Raw genomic sequence first — 21,702 nt, 5'->3', positions numbered from 1 at the left:
AGCAAGTAGTATATTAAGCAAGAGACAGAGGTGTGATAAGAAGAATCTCTTATAATAACAGTGTACCTGCAACCCCTGCTGAGATATCATCTGTTTGGTCACAGGTTTGTTTTAATTTTTCTCAAGCAACTGCCAGCCAGTAACACTATCATTCAATCCCATGCAACAATTACAGCAACCAAGATGATGAAACTGATAACCAATGGTACAAATCCATTATAACATCCATATGTAATCCATCACAGAGGATTTCAGGACAAGGGCTAGAGAAAGAAAAATTAATGAGGTCAGAATGGAAAACGAATGACAAGAGAACAGAGTGAAGTCACTAGCTCACTAGGATATACTTAGAAAATCAGCTGAAGTCTGCAAGCATTTTTGCAAATAACATTACAGCAGGAATAAGAAGGTGTTTGCCTTCTAGAACAGTTCCAGGAGGATGGATTTATATGACTTGTTTTAACAATCAGTAAAGTGACATTTACTTAACTTTTACACCTTACAAAGCACTTTCACATCTATTTTTGCATTTGAGCCTCCCTCCCGTGAGATAGATAGAGAAGGTAAGATAAGACTTGCCTCATCATTACCATCATAAGAAATGACCTATATTAAACTCTTGCATCCCAGGCAAAAGGGGATGTTTTGACCCTATCTCTTTAATCCAATAAATACTTTGGGTCACAGGGAAAAATAAAGTTTCATGAAAATAATAGCTGTGAAAGAAAGCTCACCATAGCAGTAGTTAAAATGGACAGAATTTGACAAGGATAAAAACCTGATGACTGCAATGAATCTCACTGTAAAATGTACATGGAAAAAGTTGATCTGCCACATAATCATTTCAGTAAAATAAAAACGAGAATAGAAAAAATTGGAAATAGTTTCCTTGCATAAAAATTTGATCAATAATTAAATAGATTAGTGTTCGCTTCAGCAGCACATGTACTAAAATTGGAATAATACAGGGATTAGCATGGCCCCTGCGCAAGGATAACATGTAAATTCATGAAGCATTCCATAATTTTTTGAACTATGGGAGAAAAACTGAGGGTTGCTGGCCAGGGGAGGTGGCTGGGAGGATACTGGGTGATGGGCATTAAGGAGAGCACTTGATGTAATGAACACTGGGTGTTATATGTAACTGAAGAATCACTATACTTTAGCTCTGAAATGAATAATGCACTCTATGTTAATTGATTTTAAATTAAAAAAAGAATTAAATAATGACTATTGCTTAAATGGGCATATTCATAAATACAGAGTTCAAAATGGCAGGTTAAAATCATGCATCTGATTCAAGTTGGAAATTAAAAACAAGAAAGAGGGGCACCTGGGTGCCTCAGTCAGTTAAGCAGTTAAGGTTAAGTGTCTGCCTTCAGCTCAGGTCATGATCCCACAGTCCCAGTCCCTGGATTGAGCCCCACATCAGGCTTCCTGTTCAGTGGAGAGGTTGCTTCTCCTCCCTCTGCCACTTTCCCTGTTTGTGCTCTCTCTCTTTGTCAAATAAATAAATAAAATCTTTGAAAAAAAATTAAAAACAAAAAGGAGAACATGGTAGACTCAAATTGACTTTCGTTTTTTTTTTTTCAAATTGGCTTTATTAACTTGATTTTTAGAATCCTGCCTGCCTTCTTAATCAACATGACTCAGGTAAGTCTCAGTTGGGCTCTTTCTTTATCTGTAAAATGAGAAGTGCAATGTGGTGGATTAAATGAGATAATGTGAATAAAGCAGTTAGTATAGTAATGGCACAAGTGAAGTGTATTCTGACCCTGCCTTTTCCAAGAATTTATTGTATCCTTCCAGTATACCAGGTCAGGATCTTTAAAAGTAGGTCTCCTAGTCACTAAACCAAGTTACTTCATCTGTAAGTACATTTCTTATAATTGACAAAATACCCAAAGCAGATCTTTGATGAAACTACAACAGAGCTTCATCTCTGTCTACACATTTTATTTTTTTAAAAGATTTATCTTAAAAAAAATAAAATAAAATAAAAGATTTATCTTAATTTATTTATGATAGAGAGAGAGAGAGAGAGAGGCAGAGGGAGAAGCAGGCTTCATGCTGGGAGCCCGATGTGGGACTCGACCCCGGGATTCCAGGATCGTGCCCTGGGCCAAAGGCAGGTGCAAAACCACTGAGCCACCCAGGGATCCCCTGTTTACATATTTTAAAATAGCAATCTTAGGGCAGCCCCGGTGACTCAGCAGTTTAGCGCCTCCTTCAGCCCAGGGCATGATCCTGGAGACCCAGGATCCACGTCCTGCGTGGAGCCTGATTCTCCCTCTGCTTGTGTCTCTGCCTCTCTCTCTCTCCGCCCCCTCTGTGTGTGTCTCTCATGAATAAATAAAATCTTTTTTCAAAAATAGAAATTTTATTTATTTATTTATTTTAAATAGAAATTTTAATTTAGAAAATATTGTCCAACCAACTACTGGGGTATAGAGTAAATTTTAAATGCCCAGGTGGCTCAGTTGCTTAAGCATCAGACTCTTAATCTCAGCTCAGGTCTTGATCTCAGGGTCTTGAGTTCAAGCTTCGAGTTGGGATCCATGCGGGTGTGGAGCCTACTGAAAAAATATACTCCAGGTTATTTAGAAAATATAAAAATAAAAATACCTGTTTCTAACAAAATGTTTGATGCATAAATAGCTATTTAGTTTGACTTATCCACCCCAAAATTGGTTTATCTCTTCTCAAGAAAGAAAACATGGTCAATTAAGTAATGATATTCTTGGTTTCACTAACAATATGAGGTATAGAATACTGGGAAACCATTCAGCCTATCAGTCTTATCATATGGAAAATAGACATGATAATATACACCCAATTCAGAGTTGTGAGAACTAATTAATATCTTTAAACTGCTTTGAAATTCCCATATGAAAGACATCTAATCTGATCTTTATCTAGAGAAAAGGGTAAGGCATGTATGGGAAGACAGTATTCACATAGAAGCTAAAATTGGCTCTTGCTTGTGTAACTTGAATTTCTACTTGGCAAGTATGTAATTTTGCAGAGGGAATGCTGTCATACATTTTTTTAAAGTTTATTTATTTATTTATTTATTTTAAAGAGTTGTTTTTTTTTTTTTTTTAAGATTTTACCTATTTATTCATGAGAGAGACAGAGAGAGAGAGGCAGAGGCAGGTTTCCCATGGGGAGCCTGATGTGGGACTCGATCCCAGGATCCCAGGATCACAACCTGAGCCAAAGGCAGACACTCAACCACCAAGCCACCCAGGTGCCCAAGTTTATTTATTTTTAAGTAATCTCTACACCCAACATGGGGCTCAAACTTACAACCCTAGATCAGGAGTCACATACTCTCCCAAATGAGCCAGCCAAGCGCCCCTGTCATACAATTTTTATTTTTATTTTTATTTTATTTTATTTTTTTTAATTTTTATTTATTTATGATAGTCACAGAGAGAGAGAGAGAGAGGCAGAGGCACAGGCGGAGGGAGAAGCAGGCTCCATGCACCGGGAGCCTGATGTGGGATTCGATCCCGGGTCTCTAGGATCGCGCCCTGGGCCAAAGGCAGGCGCCAAACCGCTGCGCCACCCAGGGATCCCCTACAATTTTTAAAATACATGTTTCAGGGGCACCTGAGTGGCTCAGTCGGTTGAGCATCTGCTTTTGACTCAGGTCAGTACTTGAGGTTCTGGGATCAAGTCCCACATCAAGCTCCCCATTCAGCAGGGAGCCTGCTTCTCTCTCTCCTGTCTGCCACTCCCCTTGCTTGTGCTGTCTCTGTCACTCTACCTCTCTGTCAACTAAATAAAAATAAATAAAATAAATAAACAAAAGTAAATAAAACACGTTTCAAAAGCATTTAATACTCATTTTTTTCATTATTTCATCCTTCACGTAGTGAAGGTTGCTATATGATACCAACCACAGATACACAAAGTACTCAGCTCAGTATTCAGATTCAGTATTCATATATAGAACATGGAACTATTTTGTGTGCCTTTTCTATTATTTTTTAATATCTTCCTTGCTTTTTCAATAACCAAGAATATGCAATCGTTAATTGCTTTTTAACATAAGATTTCAGAAGTATATGATTGAGAAAACGAGAAAATCTCCCACAATCCCATGCCCCAGAAAAACCACTGCTAATAGTTTGATAAATATTCCTCAGTTTTTTCCCTTTAACTAACACACACACACACACACACACACACACACACACACATAGGCATGCCTGGCTGGCTCAGTGGGTAGAACATGTGACTCTTGATCTCTGGGTTGTGAGTTCCAGCCCCATGTTGGGCATGGAGATTACTTTAAAAAATAAAATACACACACACACACACACACACACACATCTATATATGCCTTCTAAAAGGTTTGTACCAATGGGGTGCCTGTGTGGTGCAGTCAGTTAAGCATCTGATTTTTGGTTTCGGGTCAGTCTCATCTCATCTCGTGGGATCAAGGCCCCTGTAGGCTCCATGCTCAGTGTAGGATCTGCTTGGAATTCTCTCTCCCCCTCTCTCTGCCCCTCCCCTGCTTACTCTCTCTCTAAAATAAATAAATAAATCTTTTAAAAATAAAAAGTTTGTACCAGTATACACAATTATATACATATATATTTATATACAAAATTGTTATTATTAACAGATAAAGGATTAAATTGTACAGGGCTGAGACTAGAATGAGGCAAGAGAGGGGAGAGATGAGATGTCAGATTCCAGGAGGCACTCATTCTCAGGGTGCAACACTACACTCCTATTTCCCTAAGAGTAAGTGTCTCCTTAGCTATTGTGCCCTAAGCCTTGGCCCTGGGTCATCTAGTCCCAGTCCCTCCTGCAATTTGCTTTTTCTTTTTCCCAATTAATTTATATTCCCATATAGAACTATCTCTTTTCAGTGACTGATGATCTCCACTAATGAATAGATCGTAACTTATTTGTCCAATCACCCTTTGAAAGACATGAGTTTGGGGATCCCTGGGTGGCTCAGCAGTTTGGCGCCTGCCTTTGGCCCAGGGTGCAATCCTGGAGTCCCAGGATCGAGTCCCACGTCGGGCTCCCTGCATGGAGCCTGCTTCTCCCTCTGCCTGTGTCTCTGCCTCTCTCTTTGTCTATCATAAATAAATAAATAAATAAATAAATAAATAAATAAATAAATAAATAAATCTTTAAAAAAATTTAAAAAAAAAAGAAAGACATGAGTTTTTCATTTTCCAGGGAGCATCCTTGTTATATGCATATGTGTCTACTTGTTTTAGAATTTCTGTGTTAAATTTCTAAAAGAGAGGGGCACTTAGGTGGTTCGGTTGGTTAAGCGTCTGCTTTCACATCGGGTCATGATTCTGGGTCATGATTCGGGTCATGATCAAGCCCCAGATCAGGCTCCCTGCTCAGCAGGGCTTCTGCTTCTTCTCCCTCAGCATCTCTCCCCTGCTACTGCTCTCTCTAATAAATTTTAAAAATTTAAAAATAAGTTTAAAAAATAAATTTCCAAAAGAGAATAAACCAGGTGAAAGTCTAGTATGCACTTAACATTTTTTTATAACTAAAGGCATTTTGCCCTAAAATATATATACTTTTAAGATTTTTATTTATTTATTTGAGAGAGAGAGCATAAGACAGGAGAGGATCAGAGGGTGAAGCAAACTCTTTGCTGAGTGGGGAGCTCTTTCTCATTCAAAACAATTTTTGTAACAGCTTTATTCAGATATAATGCATATACATGAAATTTACCCCTTTAGAGTATACAGTTTATGGACACTTGGTTGGCTCAGTCAGTAGAGCATGAGAATCTGATCTTGGGGTTGTATTTAGAGCTTCAGGTTGGATGTAGAGATTACTTTAAAAAATTGTTTGAAGATTTTATTTATTTATTCACGAGAGACACAGAGAGAGAGAGAGAGTCAGAGACACAGGCAGAGGGAGAAGCAGGCTCCATGCAGGGAGCCTGACGTGGGACTCGATCCTAGGTCTCCAGGATCATACCCTGGGCTGAAGGTGGCGCTAAACCGCTGAGCCACCCGGGCTGCCCACTTAAAATCTTTAAAAGATAATAAAATAAAATAAAATCTTTAAAATAAATAGATAAATAAATAACACAGTTTAGCTTGCCCCCATTGTCCCCTCCTTCCAAACTCTGACAAGGAGTAACTTATTCTGTCTCTATAGATTGTCTTATTCTGAACATTTCAAATAAATAGAATTATATAATATGTGGCTTTTCATGCTTGGCTTCTGTCACTTGGTATAATGTCTTCATAGATTCTTATACTGGTATAGGCATAGTTTTTACTGTGCTTCTCTTTATTGCACTTTGCATATATTGCATTTTTTACAAACTGAAGGTTGTTTTTGTTGTTTTTTAAGTAAACTCTACACCAAACATGGGGCTCAAACTCCTGACCTCAAGATCAATTTACATGCCCTACTGACTGAGCCAGCCAGTCAGATTGAAGGTTTGCGGCCACATTTCAAGTCCATCAAGAGCAAGTCTGTCAGCACCATTTTTCTAAAAGCATTTGTTCACTTCATGTCTTTGTGCCACACTTTGGTAATTCTTGCAATATTTCAAACTTTTTCATTATTATTATACTTGTTATGGTGATCTGTGATCACGATTATGACTCACTGGAAGCTCAGATAATGGTTAGCATTTTTTTAGCAAGAGTATTTTTTTTATTTATTTTTTTATTTATTTATGACAGTCACAGAGAGAGAGAGAGAGAGAGAGAGAGAGAGAGGCAGGCAGAGACACAGGCAGAGGGAGAAGCAGGCTCCATGCACTGGGAGCCCGACGTGGGATTCGATCCTGGGTCTCCAGGATCGCGCCCTGGGCCAAAGGCAGGCATTAAACCGCTGAGCCACCCAGGGATCCCTAGCAAGAGTATTTTTAAATTAAGGTATATATATATATTGGGTTTGTTTGTTTTTTTTTTTTAAGATTTATTTATTCATTCAGAGAAAGAGAGGCAGAGACACAGGCAGAGTGAGAAGCAGGCTCCATGCAGGAAGCCGACGTGGGACTCGATTCTGGGTCTCCAGGATCACACCCTGGGCTGCAGGCGGTGCTAAACCACTATGCCACCAGGGCTGCCCTATATTGGGTTTTTTATAGATATACTATTGTACACTTTATAGACTACAGTATAGTGTAAATATAAATTTTATATGCACTGAGAAGCCAAAAATTCATCTGATTCCTTTATTTATTTATTTTTTTTAAGATTTAATTTATTCACGAGAGACACAGACACAGGCAGAGGGAGAAGCAGACTCCCTGCTGGGAGCCTGTTGTGGGACTTGATCCCAGGACCCCAGGATCACGACCTGAGTCAAAGGCAGACTCAACCACTGAGCCACCCAGGTGCCCCTGATTCATTTTATTGTGATACTAACTTTATTGTGATAGTCTGGAACCGCACCTGCAATATCTCTGAGGTATGCCTATATTTAATTCCTGTATGTGGCTGAGAAATAGGATTTACACATACATCAACTGATGGACATTTAAGTTGTTTCTACTTTTTGTCCATGATGAATAAACACTTGTGTACACATTTTTGTTTGAACATCTGTTCTCAATTATTTGTGGCATATACGTAGAAGTGGAATTGCTGGGTCATCTGATAACTCTAAGTTTGACATTTTGAGGAACTTCCTGTTTTTCTAGCAGCTGTTTCATTTTACAATCCTACCAGCAATGTGTGAAGATTCCTATTTTTTCTTATCTTTGTCAGCAGTTGTTTTTATTTTTTTTAAGTGAATTTATTTATTTAAATAACCTCTACACCCAAAGCGGGGCTCAGACTTAGGACACCAAGATCAAAAGTCACACCCTCTTCCACCTGAGCCAGCTAGGCACCCCTATCAACACTTGTTTTTGTCTGTTATTTTTATTTTATCCATCCTCATAGGAATAAAGTGGCATCTTTTATTTTTAAGTGGGCTCCATGCCAAAGGCAGGGCTCGAACTCAGCACATTGAAATCAAGAGTCACATGCTTACCAACTGAGCCAACCAGGTGCCCCTTTCATTTTATTTATTTTCTTTTAAAGATTTATTTATTTATTTATTTATTTATTTATTTATTTATTTATTTATGATAGACAGAGAGAGGCAGAGACACAGGAGGAGGGAGAAGCAGGCTCCATGCTGGGAGCCCCACACGGGACTAGATCCAGGGACTCCAGGATCGCACCCTGGGCCAAAGGCAGGCGCTAAACCATTGAGCCACCCAGGGATCCCCTCATTTTATTTTTAAGTAATCTCTACACCCAACATGGGGCTCAAACATAAAATCTACATGCTCTGTGGACTGAGACAGCCTGGTGCCCCTTATTGTAGTTTTGATTTACATTTCCCTAATAGCTAATAACGTTGAGTATCTTGCATGTGCTTACTGACCGCTAGTATATTTTCTTTGGAGAAATGTCTATTCAGATCCTTTATTGTTAATTGGGTTCATTGTTGTTGTTGGATTGACTTCTTTATATATTCTAGATATTAGAAACTAATCAGATATATGATTTGCAAATATTTCCCCCATTATATAAGTTATCTTTTTCTTGACAGTGTCCTTTAAAATACAAAACTTTAAAAATTTTTAAAGGTTTTATTTATTTATTCACAAGAAAGGCAGGGACATACACAGAGGGAGGAGAAGCAGGTTCCATACAGAGAGCCTGATGTGGGACTCCATCTTGGGATTCTGGGATCATGCCCTGAGCCAAAGGCAGATGCTCAACCACTGAGCCACCCAGGTGTCTCCAAAACTTTTAAATTTTGATGAAATCTAATTTATCTATATTTTCTTTCATTGCTGGTGCTTTTGGTGCCATATTTAAGGAATTACTGCCTAACCCAACATCATGAATATTTATTCCTATGTTTTCTCATAAGAATGGTTTAGTTCTTACTTTTATGACTTTTGCCCATTTTGAGTTAATTTTTTTTTTTTTTTTTTAGATTTTATGGTATCTCTACACCCAACATGGGGGTCAAACTCACAACCCTAAGATCAAGAGCCACAGGCTCCAGTAACTAAGCCAGTTAGGAGCCCCTTGAGTTAATTTTTTTAAAGATTATTTATTTATTTATTTATTTATTTATTTATTTATTCATTCATTCATTCATTCATTCATGACAGACACAGAATAAATAAAATCTTTAAAAATAATAGAGAGTAATTCTTAGAATTATAATTTTGGTCCTGGCAGTTAAAGTTAAATCAAATCAATCATAAATTCACTTTTTAGGGAATCCCTGGGTGGTGCAGCGGTTTGGCGCCTGCCTTTGGCTCAGGGTGTGATCCTGGAGACCAGGGATCGAATCCCATGTCGGGCTCCCGGTGCATGGAGCCTGCTTCTCCCTCTGCCTAGGTCTCTGCCTCTCTCTCTCTCTCTCTGTGACTATCATAAATAAATAAAAATTTTTAAAAATTCATTTTTTAAAGGATTTTATTTATTCATGAGAGACACACAGAGAGAGAGGCAGAGACACACACAGGCAGAGGAAGAAGCAGGCTCCATGCAGGGGGCCCGATGTGTGACTCGATCCAGGGACTCTGGGATCACACCCTGAGCCAAAGGCAGATGCTCAACCACTGAGCCACCCAGGCATCCCACCATAAAAGACTCTTTAATAGAGAACTGAAGGGGGATCCCTGGGTGGCGCAGCGGTTTGGCGCCTGCCTTTGGCCCAGGGCGCGATCCTGGAGACCCGGGATCGAATCCCACATCAGGCTCCCGGTGCATGGAGCCTGCTTCTCCCTCTGCCTGTGTGTCTCTGCGCCCCTCTCTCTCTCTCTCTCTCTGTGACTATCATAAATAAATAAAAATTTAAAAAAATAATAAATTCTTAAAAAAAAATAGAGAACTGAAGGTTACTGGAGGGGAGGTTGGTGGGGGCTGGATTGGTAAATGGGTAATGGGCATTAAGGAGAGCATGTGCTGTGATGAGCAGTGGGTGTTATATGTGAGTGATGAATCACTAAATTCTACTCCTGAAACTAATTTTACCATATATGTTAACTAACTAGAATTTTTGGGATGTCCGGGTGGCTCAGAAGTTGAGCCTCTGCCTTCAGCCCAGGGCGTGATCCTGGAGTCCCAGGATCGAGTCCCACATCGGGGTTCCTGCGGGAGCCTGTGTCTCTGCCTCTCTCCTTCTCTCTCTCTCTCTCTCTCTCTGTCTCTCATGAATAAATAAATAAAAATCTAAAAAAAAAAAAGCTCTAGAATTTAAATTAAAAATTGAAATAAAAATAATAACCCAATGAGTTATAATAAAGAAAAATTCAAGGGGCACCTGGGTGGCTCAGTTGGTTTACCATCCAACTCTTGATTTCAGCTCATGTTTTGGTCCCAGGGTGGTGAGTTCAAGCTCTGTACTGGACTCTACACTGGGCATGGAGCCTACTTAAAATTTTTTTCTTTTCAACTAACTTTTCCCACTTAATTTACTAAAAAGTTTCTTGAGAAAAAGAAACCAGTACTCTCTGCTTCCTATTAGGCATTTTTAAGCAGAGTTCTCTCTTGGCAAATAACACCTACTTACTTAAGAAATTTTCATCACAAAGCAGAGGTGGGAAGAAATCAGCCCTCAGGTGTTTGGACTGCACAGTATAGTGTGATCAACTGACTCTAGTGACTCAAGCCAAGTAATAAACAAAGAGTGAACCTGAATGTCTGTGCAGGACCCAACTTGATGGGGAATCAAGGGAATTCAAAAACAATCATCTAACATTACATGTTTTGGGCCTTTGTTTTTCAGAACACTGTAATTTTTCACAATGTTTGCCTTGAACTTGCTGTTATTGGATATACCCCTTCCTGTGAATTATTTTGAAAGTCTCTCATCATGTCACCCAGAGGGTCATATTTGTTCCAGAAATGCGATGAAAAGCATGCTAGACATAGTCAGGATGCCTGGATTTTAGTCCAGCTCTCCTAGTTAGGAAAGTGATCCTTCAGCTAGTGATCAAAATGCTCTCTCTGAGCCTTAAGTGTCCTTATTCCTCAATCAGAATTAAATAAATTAATGGGGGATCCCTGGGTGGCGCAGCGGTTTGGCGCCTGTCTTTGGCCCAGGGCGCGATCCTGGAGACCCGGGATCGAATCCCACATCGGGCTCCCGGTGCATGGAGCCTGCTTCTCCCTCTGCCTGTGTCTCTGCCTCTCTCTCTCTCTCTCTCTCTCTCTCTCTGTGACTATCATAAATAAAATAAAAAAATTAAAAAAAATAAAAATAAATAAATAAATTAATTAATGGGTGCAAAATGCTTTGGACAGTCTAAGATGCTATACAAAGGTAAAACATGATTGCTATTCTTTTATTTTGAAATCACCATGATTAAATCAGTCTTGATTGCTTAGTACCCTTAAGATTAGTCAATGTCAGTTCCACTATTATCATGTATTGAACAAGTACTAGACATTTTCTGAGCTTTAAGCTGATCTTATTTTTTTTTATTTTTTTAAGCTGATCTTATTTAAGATAAAAAGTGTTACCTTAAGTACTTCCACTTGTAACATTTATTCTCATTTTTCCAGGAACCCAGAATTCTTATTCAATCAATTGGTAAGATGAATCAATAGAGTAACTTGCATTTTTTTAAAAAGATTTTATTTATTTATTCATGAGAGACACAGAGAGAGGGAAACAGAGACACAGGCAGAGGGAGAAGCAGGCTCCATGCAGGGGGCCTGATGTGGGACTCGATCTGGGGTCTCCAGGATCAGGCCCTGGAGGTGGCACTAAACCGCTGAGCCACCGGGGCTGCCCAATAGAGTAACTTGTATTAAGATGATACTGTTGAGGCACCTGTGTGGCTCAGTCAGTTGGGCTACTGGCTCTGGATTTCAGCTCAGGTCTGATCCCAGGAGCCCTGCCTCAGGCTCTACTCTCAGCGGGGAGTCTGCTTGGAGATTCTCTCTCTCTCTCCCTCTCCCCTGTCCCCCACCCCCACTTGCACACACTTAAAATAAATTTTTTTTTTTTAAAAAGATAGCATTATCTCTAAGTGTTATCCCTAGTGGTGTACTTCTATTTCAAAAGAAGTATCTTGGGAACCCAGGGTGGCGCAGCGGTTTGGTGCCTGCCTTTGGCCCGGGGCGCGATCCTGGAGACCCCGGATCGAATCCCACGTCGGGCTCCCGGTGCATGGAGCCTGCTTCTCCCTCTGTCTGTGTCTCTGCCTCTCTGTCTCTCTGTGTGTGACTATCATGAATAAATAAATAAAATCTTAAAAAAAAAAGAAGTATCTTGTAATTAAAGTGTATGCTATTCTCTCCACCTAGAAAAACCTTGTATTTACCAGGTAAAATCCTATCCATCCTGCAAATTCCAGTTATCTTGCAACCTTCCTAGTGAAACATTTCTAAATTTTCCTAAAAGCCTTGCCACTCCCCTCCTGTGAATCCTGTCACCCTTTGCACATACCTCTGTTATGCTCATTACTTTAAGGGTTAGTACTTAGGTTATGATGGGACATTTATAAATGAAACAGCTGCACCACTGTTCCTGGAGGTGAAGAGAGTAGAGGTGTTAGCAGGGAAGACTCTGAGGGGCAAGGAAAGGAGCTTGTAGTAAAGTTTAGTTCAGAGGTGTGAGACAGGTAAAAGATACTTTTTTATTTTAAGATTTTATTATGTATTTGAGAGAGCACATACGAGCAGAGGGGAAAAGCTGAGGGACCACCAGACTCCCGCTGAGCAGGGAGCCCAGCTCAGGGCTCGATCCCAGGACCCTGAGATGACTACCGAAGCCAAAGGCAGACACCCAACCAACTGAGCTGACCAGGTGCTCCAAAGAGATACTTTCAGATAAAAAAAGAATATCTGAGACTCCTCAAATCACGTTGCTAAGGACTGTTCCTATATAATGACACTCTTGCTTGATACTGTTTGGGTCCTCTATGGGGGAAAAATGGGACATTTAGTACCAAAAACTTTACATAAATATTTAAACATCTCTCTTACATGCTTTGCTTCATATAGTTCATGTGAGAATCACATGAAATAGAACCAAAGAATATTAAAGCTGTAAATACATTAGACACCATCTAGTCCCACCCCACATTTCACAGATAACAGAACTGAGGCCCAGAGAACTTTGGACACATTGAAAACTTAAGAACATGGAAGTGGCTGAAAAGGTCTAGAACACAGATTTGACAGTGTGGCACTTTTCCCTCTAGCCTTCATTGCCTCATTTATATGCAAAGTACTTAAAAAATATATAGCATCTCAGAGGCACCTGGGTGGCTCAGTTGGTTAAGCATTCAACTCTTGATCTCAGCTAACATCTCAATCTCAGTTGTGAGTTCAAGCCCTGAGCTGGGTTCCATGCTGGGCATGGAGCCTACTTTTTTAAAAATCAATTTAAAAATATATGTAAAATAAAATCTTTTTTAAAAGTGTCCAGCTTTTGGTTTCAGCTCAGGTCATGATCTCAGGGTCATGAGATGGAGCCCCACATCCAGCTCTGTGCTCAGTGCAGAGCCTGCTTGAGATACTCTCACTTCCTTTTATTTGTTTATTTATTTAATATTTGAGAGAGAGAGAAAGTGAGCAGGGGTGGGGGCGTGGGGGAAGGAGAGGAAAAAGAAGATGGAGGGGGAGAGAACCTCAAGCAGACTCCAGATTCCTGATGTGGGGCTCGATCCCATTACCCAGAGATCATGACCTGAGCCTAAATCAAGAGTCATTTGCCCAGCTGACTGAGCCAGCCAGGCTCCCCACTAGTGTGAATTTTTTGAAAAGTAAAAAAACAAAAATAAATCTAAGCAGTTTAAGATAAACCATGACTCATTATAATATCAGCACAATCAGATTAGGAACACATTACCTTGTAAAATGAAAATATCTTCTAGACTAAGGGATTGCCAAGACCATGTATGTAATGTTAAGAATAAAGTGTCTCAGAATATAACTGATCAGCTTTCATTTGTATGTTTTAAAAATTTTATAAGGACAAGAACACATCAGTGGGACACAAGGACCAAACTGAAAGAACTCTAGGTGGCCCAAACTGGAACAATTTGAGTAACAAATAAGTTTTGGTTTATAACTCAAAGTAAAAATAAATATATGAGTCCATATACATATAAATGAAATACTGAATAAATAAATAAGGAAGAAGAAACAAATTTTCCTGGCAAAAGAATTCCATTAAATATTATGTAAATGTTCCCTCTTCCAGGAGGTGAACTTGATCTCTATTCCTCCTCCTTCCCCATTCCCTCTTCCCCGTTTTTGGCAGGGGATGGGCTCTACCTCCAAACTGGGGTACAGACTCTGACCTGGAGATCAAGATTTGCATTCTCCACTGACTAAGCCATTCAGGTGCCCTCTTCCACCTTTTTTTGGGAATAAGCTAGACTAGTCACTTGCTTCAAAAGAACAAAGTACAAAAAGGGTGAATAGTAACTTTACAGTGGAGAAACCTGGCAAACTCTGCCTTAACCAGGTGATGAAACTTAGTTTCACTAGTGATGCCATGTAATGTCACCTACCCCTGATATGATGACAAGGGCATCTCAGCTTTGAGGTGTTCTTTCCAAAAACCCTTAATTCCAATCTATTATGAGAAAAATATCAGACCATCCTGATTTGAGGGATATTCTACAAAATACTCCTCAAAACTAAGGTCATCAAAAAATAAGGATGTGGTGTCTAGCTGGCTCAGTTGGTGGAACATGTGACTCTTGATCTCCAGGTCAGGAGTTTGAGCCCCACATTGGGTGTAGAACTTACTTTTTAAAAAACTTTAAAAATAAGAACTACCAGAGAAAATATTGCAGCCCATAAGAACCAAGGACACTAATGATTAAATATAATATGGTATCCTGAATGGAATCTGGAAAGGAAAAAGGACAGAAGGAAAAAGAAAACAAAAACTAGTGAAATCCAAATAAAGTGTGGAATTCAGTTAATAGTAATTGGCAGGGATCCCTGGGTGGTGCAGCGGTTTGGCGCCTGCCTTTGGCCCAGGGCGCGATCCTGGAGACCTGCTATCGAATCCCACATCAGGCTCCCGGTGCATGGAGCCTGCTTCTTCCTCAGCCTGTGTCTCTGCCTCTCTCTCTCTCTCTGTGACTATCATAAATTAAAAAAAAAAAATAGTAATTGGCAATGTTGGTTCCTTGGTCATGACAAATGTACCATATAATTAATATAAGATGTTAATAGGAGAAACTGGATGAGGGGTCTATGGGTACTGTGTAATATCTCTGCAACCTTTCTATAAATCTAAAATTATTCTAAAGTTAAAACTTTTATTTAAAAAATTCTTGGGGATCCCTGGGTGGCTCAGCGGTTTAGCACCTGCCTTCGGCCCAGGATATGATCCTGGGGTCCCGGGATCAAGTCCCGCATTGGGCTTCCTGCATGGAGCCTGCTTCTCCCTCTGCCCCCCCCCCCTCTCTCTCTCTGTGTCTCTCATGAATGAATAAATAAAATTTTAAAAAATACATTAAAAAAATTCTTAAAGGGGTACCTTGTTGGCTCAGTCAGTTAAGTGTTCGCCTTGGGCTCAGGTCATGATCCCGGGTCTTAGGATCCAGCCCCGCATCAGGCTCTCTGCTCAGCAGGGAGTCTGCTTCTCCCTCTTCTGCTCCCTTTATATTATATTTGTAATATAAATAAAATAATTTAAAATAATTATTTAAAAAATAAAAACAAATAAAATAAAAAATTCTTACACAAAATGGGAGATAAGGTAATTCTTGATGGGAGCCATGGGTCGTAAAATACACTTTTATTTTATTTTATGTAAAATATACTTTTAAATAAGTTATTTCCCCTTGAAAGTGGCCCCACCCAGAGACAGAGGCCATTAGGGTAAGGATAAGGTGCCCTTAATTTTATAAACTGTGTTTTAGGGCCAAACATATTAGCATTTTGTCTAGGAACTCCAGACTCAGCATTTATGAGGAAATGTTTAGAATGTTCATATGAGCAACATAAGGACCTGCCTGTCCTTGCCTGCGGCTTTATTCATCTGTCCCTGTTTTCTGGTAGAAGCTGTGGCTTTGACATCTGAAGGAACATTTTCCCTGCTGGTTTCTCATGCCTGGGGCCTCTGAGAACCAGGGGGGTGAACCTTCAAGCAAGAATTTGGGGAGGGCCAGCAGGGAATTGATTATGCAGACAGAGCTTTCCACATTTTCCAACCTGTCCTCTGCTTGGCAGCACAAGTACAAAGTTCTGAGGATAAAAGGCTTCCATTAATACCAAACCAATGGAAGTCAAAGAGATTTCTTGACTATGGTTAGGTCATAACCACAATTTCTTTTTCTCTCTTTGTTACTTTTTTAAAAACATGTTTATGAATCAAAGTCAGGGTTTTGAATCCCTTGGGCTACTTTCCAGCTTCTACACTCTAGGAGTGCAACAAAGGGTCAAATGCAGTTTTAAAGGTTTCCAAGGATGAGTAGAAGCAAATGCCTTAATCCCTGGCAGCTCCTTTTCCAGCTTTTAAAGGAGGGAAGGCAACAGGGAAACAATGGGACTGCCTGTTCCTCCTATGCAACATCATTGTTCTGTACATCATAGACATCTACTCTCTTCATTCATCATTCACCGAGCTGCCCCCCATGCCCGGAGGGATTCACACCCACTTTTACACCCGACCTCATCATCAACACTGCTCCACTTCTTTCACTAATGTGCTCTCTGGCAACAATCTTCTTCCTCATTTGTTAATTTATTCATTCAAAAGCTCTTTCTTGAGCACATCCTTTTCTACTGAATTAGGTGCAGGAGGCGGGATGATGCTCAAGACAAACCGATCCTGCTCTCGGGGGATTGATGGTCCACAGGGGGAGGCAGACAGAACTGAGATACTGAAAAGTCTGGGGTAGATGGATAGAGAAAAGTTAGAAAGATTGGTTGGGAAAGACTTTTTCGATGAAGTAATCCATGTACTACAATCTGGATGAGGAATCAGCACAGTGAGTTGGAGGAAGAGCATTTCAGACAGAGAAGCCCAAGCCCTAAGGCCCTGAGGCCAGAATAGCTTTGAAGTGCTCCAGGATCCATGTGGTGAGAAGCTGTGATCAAAGAACAGAAAGAAAGGAGACAGGACCGCAGAGATAGGCAGGCTCCACATCCCAGGGATCACGGAGGTCCTAATGAGTTTTCATTTCCACATCATGAAAAGGCAGTTGAGTTAGTCACAAGCAGGAGATTTACAGGAGAGTTCACTTTTCTTCGCTGGGGGGTGACTTTTCCCATATGCCCTTTACACAAATTCACCAGTTTTTTTTTTAAGAGTTATTTATTCATGAGAGACACAGAGAGAGAGAGACAGAGGCAGAGACACAGGCAGAGGGAGAAACAGGCTCCACGCAGGGAGCCCAACACGGGACTCGATCCAGGGACCCCAGGACCGCGCCCTGGGCCTAAGGCAGTTGCCAAACCACTGAGCCACCCAGGGATCCCCTCACCAGTTGTTTATAGTTTACCCTTACTTGTTTTCTCTCTCATCTTGTAAAACCTCTTCCATCTTGCAGGTTTAGAGGAGATAAAGAAACTTTTTTGGCACATGGGGAATTTGAGTTGTTGGTGAGACATCCAAATGACACAACTGAAAATATAAAACTTATAAATATGTACGGTCATAGAAAAAATTCTGGGAGGACACACATCAAATTCTTTAATAGTTATTATCTCTAAGTGGCAGGATAATGAGTGATTTAAATTCTATAAGATTTTACTTATGTATTTGAGAGAGAGAAAGTGAGAGACAGAGCACCAGTGGAGGGGGAGGGGCAGAGGGAGAAGCAGGCTTCCCGCGGAGCAGGGAGCCCAATGCCTGGCTCCATCCCAGGACCCTGGGATCAGGACCTGAACCAAAGGCAGCCGCTTAACTTACTGAGCCACCCGAGCACCCCTGATTTTAATTCTTTAGTGTATAATTTTTTTAAAGATTTATTTATTTTTTAAAGTAATCTCTACCCTCAATATGGGGCTCATACTTACAACCCCAAGATCAAGAATCACATACTCCAGGGCACTTGGGTGGCTCAGTCAGTTCAGCATTGGATTCTTGCTTTTGGTTCAGGCCATGATCTCAGGGTTGTTAGATCAAGCCCAGCATGGGCCCCATGCTCAGCATAGAGTCTGCTGGAGATTCTCTCTCACCCTCTGCCCCTATTCACCCCTCTCACTTGAGCACTCTGTCTCTTCATCTTTTTTTTTTTTTTTTAAGATTTATTTATCTATGTATTCATGAGAGACACACAGAGAGAGGCAGAGATACAGGCAGAGGGAGAAGCAGGCTCCATGCAGGGAGCCTGATGCGGGACTTGATCCTGGACCCCCAGGATCACACCCTGAGCTGAACACAGACGCTCAACTGCTGAGCCACTCAGGCATCCTTCTGTCTCTTTCTCTGTCAAATAAATAAATAAATAAATAAATAAATAAATAAATAAAATCTTAAAAATTTTAAAAAAAGAATGCCATGTTCCACCAACTGAGCCTGCCAGGTGCCTCAGCATATATTTTTCTGTGGTGAGCATGTGTTATTTTTGTATAAAGAAAGTATGGCATCTGGCCAGTTCAGTCAGTGCAACTCTTGACTCTTAACGTTGAACCCCAACGTTAGAGGTAGGGTTTATTTTATTTATTTATTTATTTGTGTGTGTGTGTTCATTTTTTTTTTTTTTAAAGGAGCCATGGGGATCCCTGGGTGGTTCAGCGGTTTAGCACCGCCTTCCGCCCAGGGCCTGATCCTGGAGACCCGGGATCCAGTCTCACATCAGGCTCCCTGCATGGAACCTGCTTCTCCCTCTGCCTATGTCTCTGCTTCTCTCTCTCTCTCTCTCTCTCTGTCTCTGTCTCTCATGAATAAATAAATAAAATCTTGAGAAAAAAAAAGGAGCCATAGCGATGATCTTGAGGCACCTACCCTAAATTGCTTGCTCTCACCCACTTCCCACTTCATTTCTTGTCTATTCAAGATTTTCCTGGATTCTGACCTCAGGACTTTTTTGTCTACACAGGACCAGACTCCAAGCAGTCTTCTTGGCCTTGCCACTTGTTTCTTTCTTCTAGCACAATTTGGGCTCTCCCCTAGCCACAGTGCTTCTGGATGCCCTGAGTAATAGAGTAAAGATGCAGGCATACACAGCAAAGTGCTCTTCCTTGTGATGTTTTATTTCTGTTTCTGGAATTTTGTAGGACTGAGAACTTGGAGAGAAAAATCACAAGTACAACCTAAAGAATTCGCAAACTATGACAAACTTATGTGGCTGATGAAAAACAAGGCTTATTTATGGTTGAATTGTTAATTGGGGCACCTGGGTGGCTCAGTTGGTTGATTTCAGCTCAGGTCATGATCTTGGGGTAGTGAGATAGAGACATGCAACCCTGCTTGAGATGCTCTCTCTCCCTCTCCCTCTGCCCTCCTCTTTAAAAAACTAGTTAACTAACTAACTAAATAAGATTGAATTGTTGATTATTTCTTTAAAGGCCCTCAAAGTGAGCTAGATAAACAATTCTCTATCTTCACTGGGGCAAGACCAAAAGAAAATGAACTGATGTTGCAAAAAAAGGGGCTTCTGGTTAAATCAGTGACTTTTTGCTTTGGAAACTTTTCCATAGATAAGACAAAACCGGAGAAGGCATAAACTTCCAGGTATAAAATAATTAAGTCACAGAGATGTAAAGTACAACCTACGGAATATAGTCAGTAATACTGTAACAACTTTGTTGGGGACAGATGGTAAACTACACTTACTGTGGTGATCAATTCATAATGTATATAAATGTCAGATCACTATGTTTTATACCTGAAACAAATATAATATTCTATATCCACTATATTTCGATTTTAAGAAAGCAAAAAAAAAAAAAACCCAAATCTGGGAGCCTCATATATAAAATAGGAAAAAAGGGGGATAGCTCCAATAATGAAAGCCTTGAATGGGGATTATCTAGCTCAACCAGTTCTTTCTGCCCTCAGAGGGCTTGCCAAAGCAGGGTGAAAACCAGTGGTTTAGATCAAGGGTCAATAAACTATAGCCAGCTGCTTGTTTTTATACAGACCATGAGCTAAAAAAAATTTTTTTTTCATTTGTAAATGGCTTGGGGGGAAAAAAGAATTATTTTATGTGACATGTGAAAATTAAATGAAATTCAAATTTCGGTGTCCACAGTTATTTTTTTAATTGTAGTTGACTTATAATGTTACATTAGTTTCATGTGCGTGTCTGTAACGTTTAGTTGGAACACATGTTCATCGCTTAGGTATTGCCTAGGGCTGGTTTTGCACTACTATGGCAGGAGCTAAGTAGTTGCAATAGAAAGCCTACGGTCTGTGAAGCCTCAAATATGTACTGGTCCTTTGCAGAAAAAGTTTGCCAAACTCTTGTAGATGAAAGGCAATGTCTTATAATATTGTTTTTAACACTGATATAATGAATGGAATCTTAGGATTTCTCCTTGTAAGGCATTAAAATTCTGCAGGCTGTGGTTTAAAAGAGGTCCTGTCCGTATGGAGTAGAAATGACTGGTCTCAATCTCCAGGATCCGTGAAAGTCCGTGCCTTCCAGCCCTGGGAGACTGTGGTTTTACCCTTGGGCTCCAGCCAGTCGCCTTCAGATGGCTAAAGGGAAAGAAGGCAATTACCTGGCATTATGCCAAAAAATCTGCCCCCACTCCCCCCCCCCCCCCCCCCCCCCCCCCAACATTGGAGCCTGAAATTCCTGGCAGTTAAAAAAAGGATTTCCTTCAGAAGAACACAATTGCCGTAATACTCTGGCCAGCCAGTCCCTAGATTTCACAGGCTGGGAAAACATTTGTGATTTGGGAAGAATTGTTGAGAGATGCAGGAAGGCGCCCACGGAAGACTGTGAGAAAGAGAAAAGCACATCTAGAACAAGTAGAAAATGAAGAGCAAAATCTTCATATCTATTTGTGCTCTTCTAAATTATTATAGATAATTTAAGATTAAATCAGACTATTTGCATTAACTTATATTTAAACCCTTTGGTCCTTATTCTAGCATTTCACAAACATGTTTCTCAAGTATATTAAACAGGTAGAGGGGCACGTGGGTGGCTCAGTGGTTGTGTCTGCCTTCGGCTCTGGTCGTGATCCCAGGATCCTGGGATTCAGCCCCACATAAGCTTCTCCCTCTGCCTGGGTCTCTGCCTCTCCCTGTGTCCCTCATGAATAAGTAAAACCTTTAAAAAAAAACAACAATAACGGTTGAGGCTGGAATTATATTTCTGTCATCTTAACTCTTCTGTGGTTCCACCTCTACAAAATGGGGATGAGACCTTCAAAACCTTTGAAATTGAAGGCTGATTTTTCAGCCTTAAGTATAAAGACTAGTAATTGGGGATTAAGTAAGGGCAAGTGTGGGGAAATGATCAAACTCAAATAATTTGTTCCTTTATACTTCCCACTTCCCACTTTGTTTTTTACTGGAAAAGGCTTGGTGATTATACTGGTAAAACCACAAAACTAACTGAAAACATATATCCCTCTCATGATCTCTGCAGTGAGAGAAACCAAACCAATAAACAATAAAACAAGTACCCAGTGTCATAGCTTTAGATAAAACATACATCACGATAGTTTTTGACTAAAGGTTCATTTACTTTATTTATTTTTTTTTTTGTAGTAATCTCTACACTCAGTGTTGGGCTCAAACTTATGACCTGGAGATGAAGAATTGCATACTCTGGGGCACCTGGGTGACTCA

The 21,702-nt window shown here is 40.3% G+C and overlaps 1 non-coding gene across 1 annotated transcript; it reads left to right on the top strand.

Annotated features, from left to right (window-relative positions):
• Positions 1-924: 924 nt before the first annotated feature.
• On the top strand, positions 925-1,028 carry LOC121480851. The gene has a single exon (XR_005985118.1). It is a non-coding gene; the product is annotated as a U6 spliceosomal RNA (small nuclear RNA).
• Positions 1,029-21,702: the final 20,674 nt, after the last annotated feature.

This window comes from Vulpes lagopus, chromosome 22 (genome assembly GCF_018345385.1).
Source record: "Vulpes lagopus strain Blue_001 chromosome 22, ASM1834538v1, whole genome shotgun sequence".
Taxonomy (NCBI): Eukaryota; Metazoa; Chordata; class Mammalia; order Carnivora; family Canidae; genus Vulpes; species Vulpes lagopus.
This window is presented reverse-complemented; position numbering and strand designations above follow the sequence as displayed.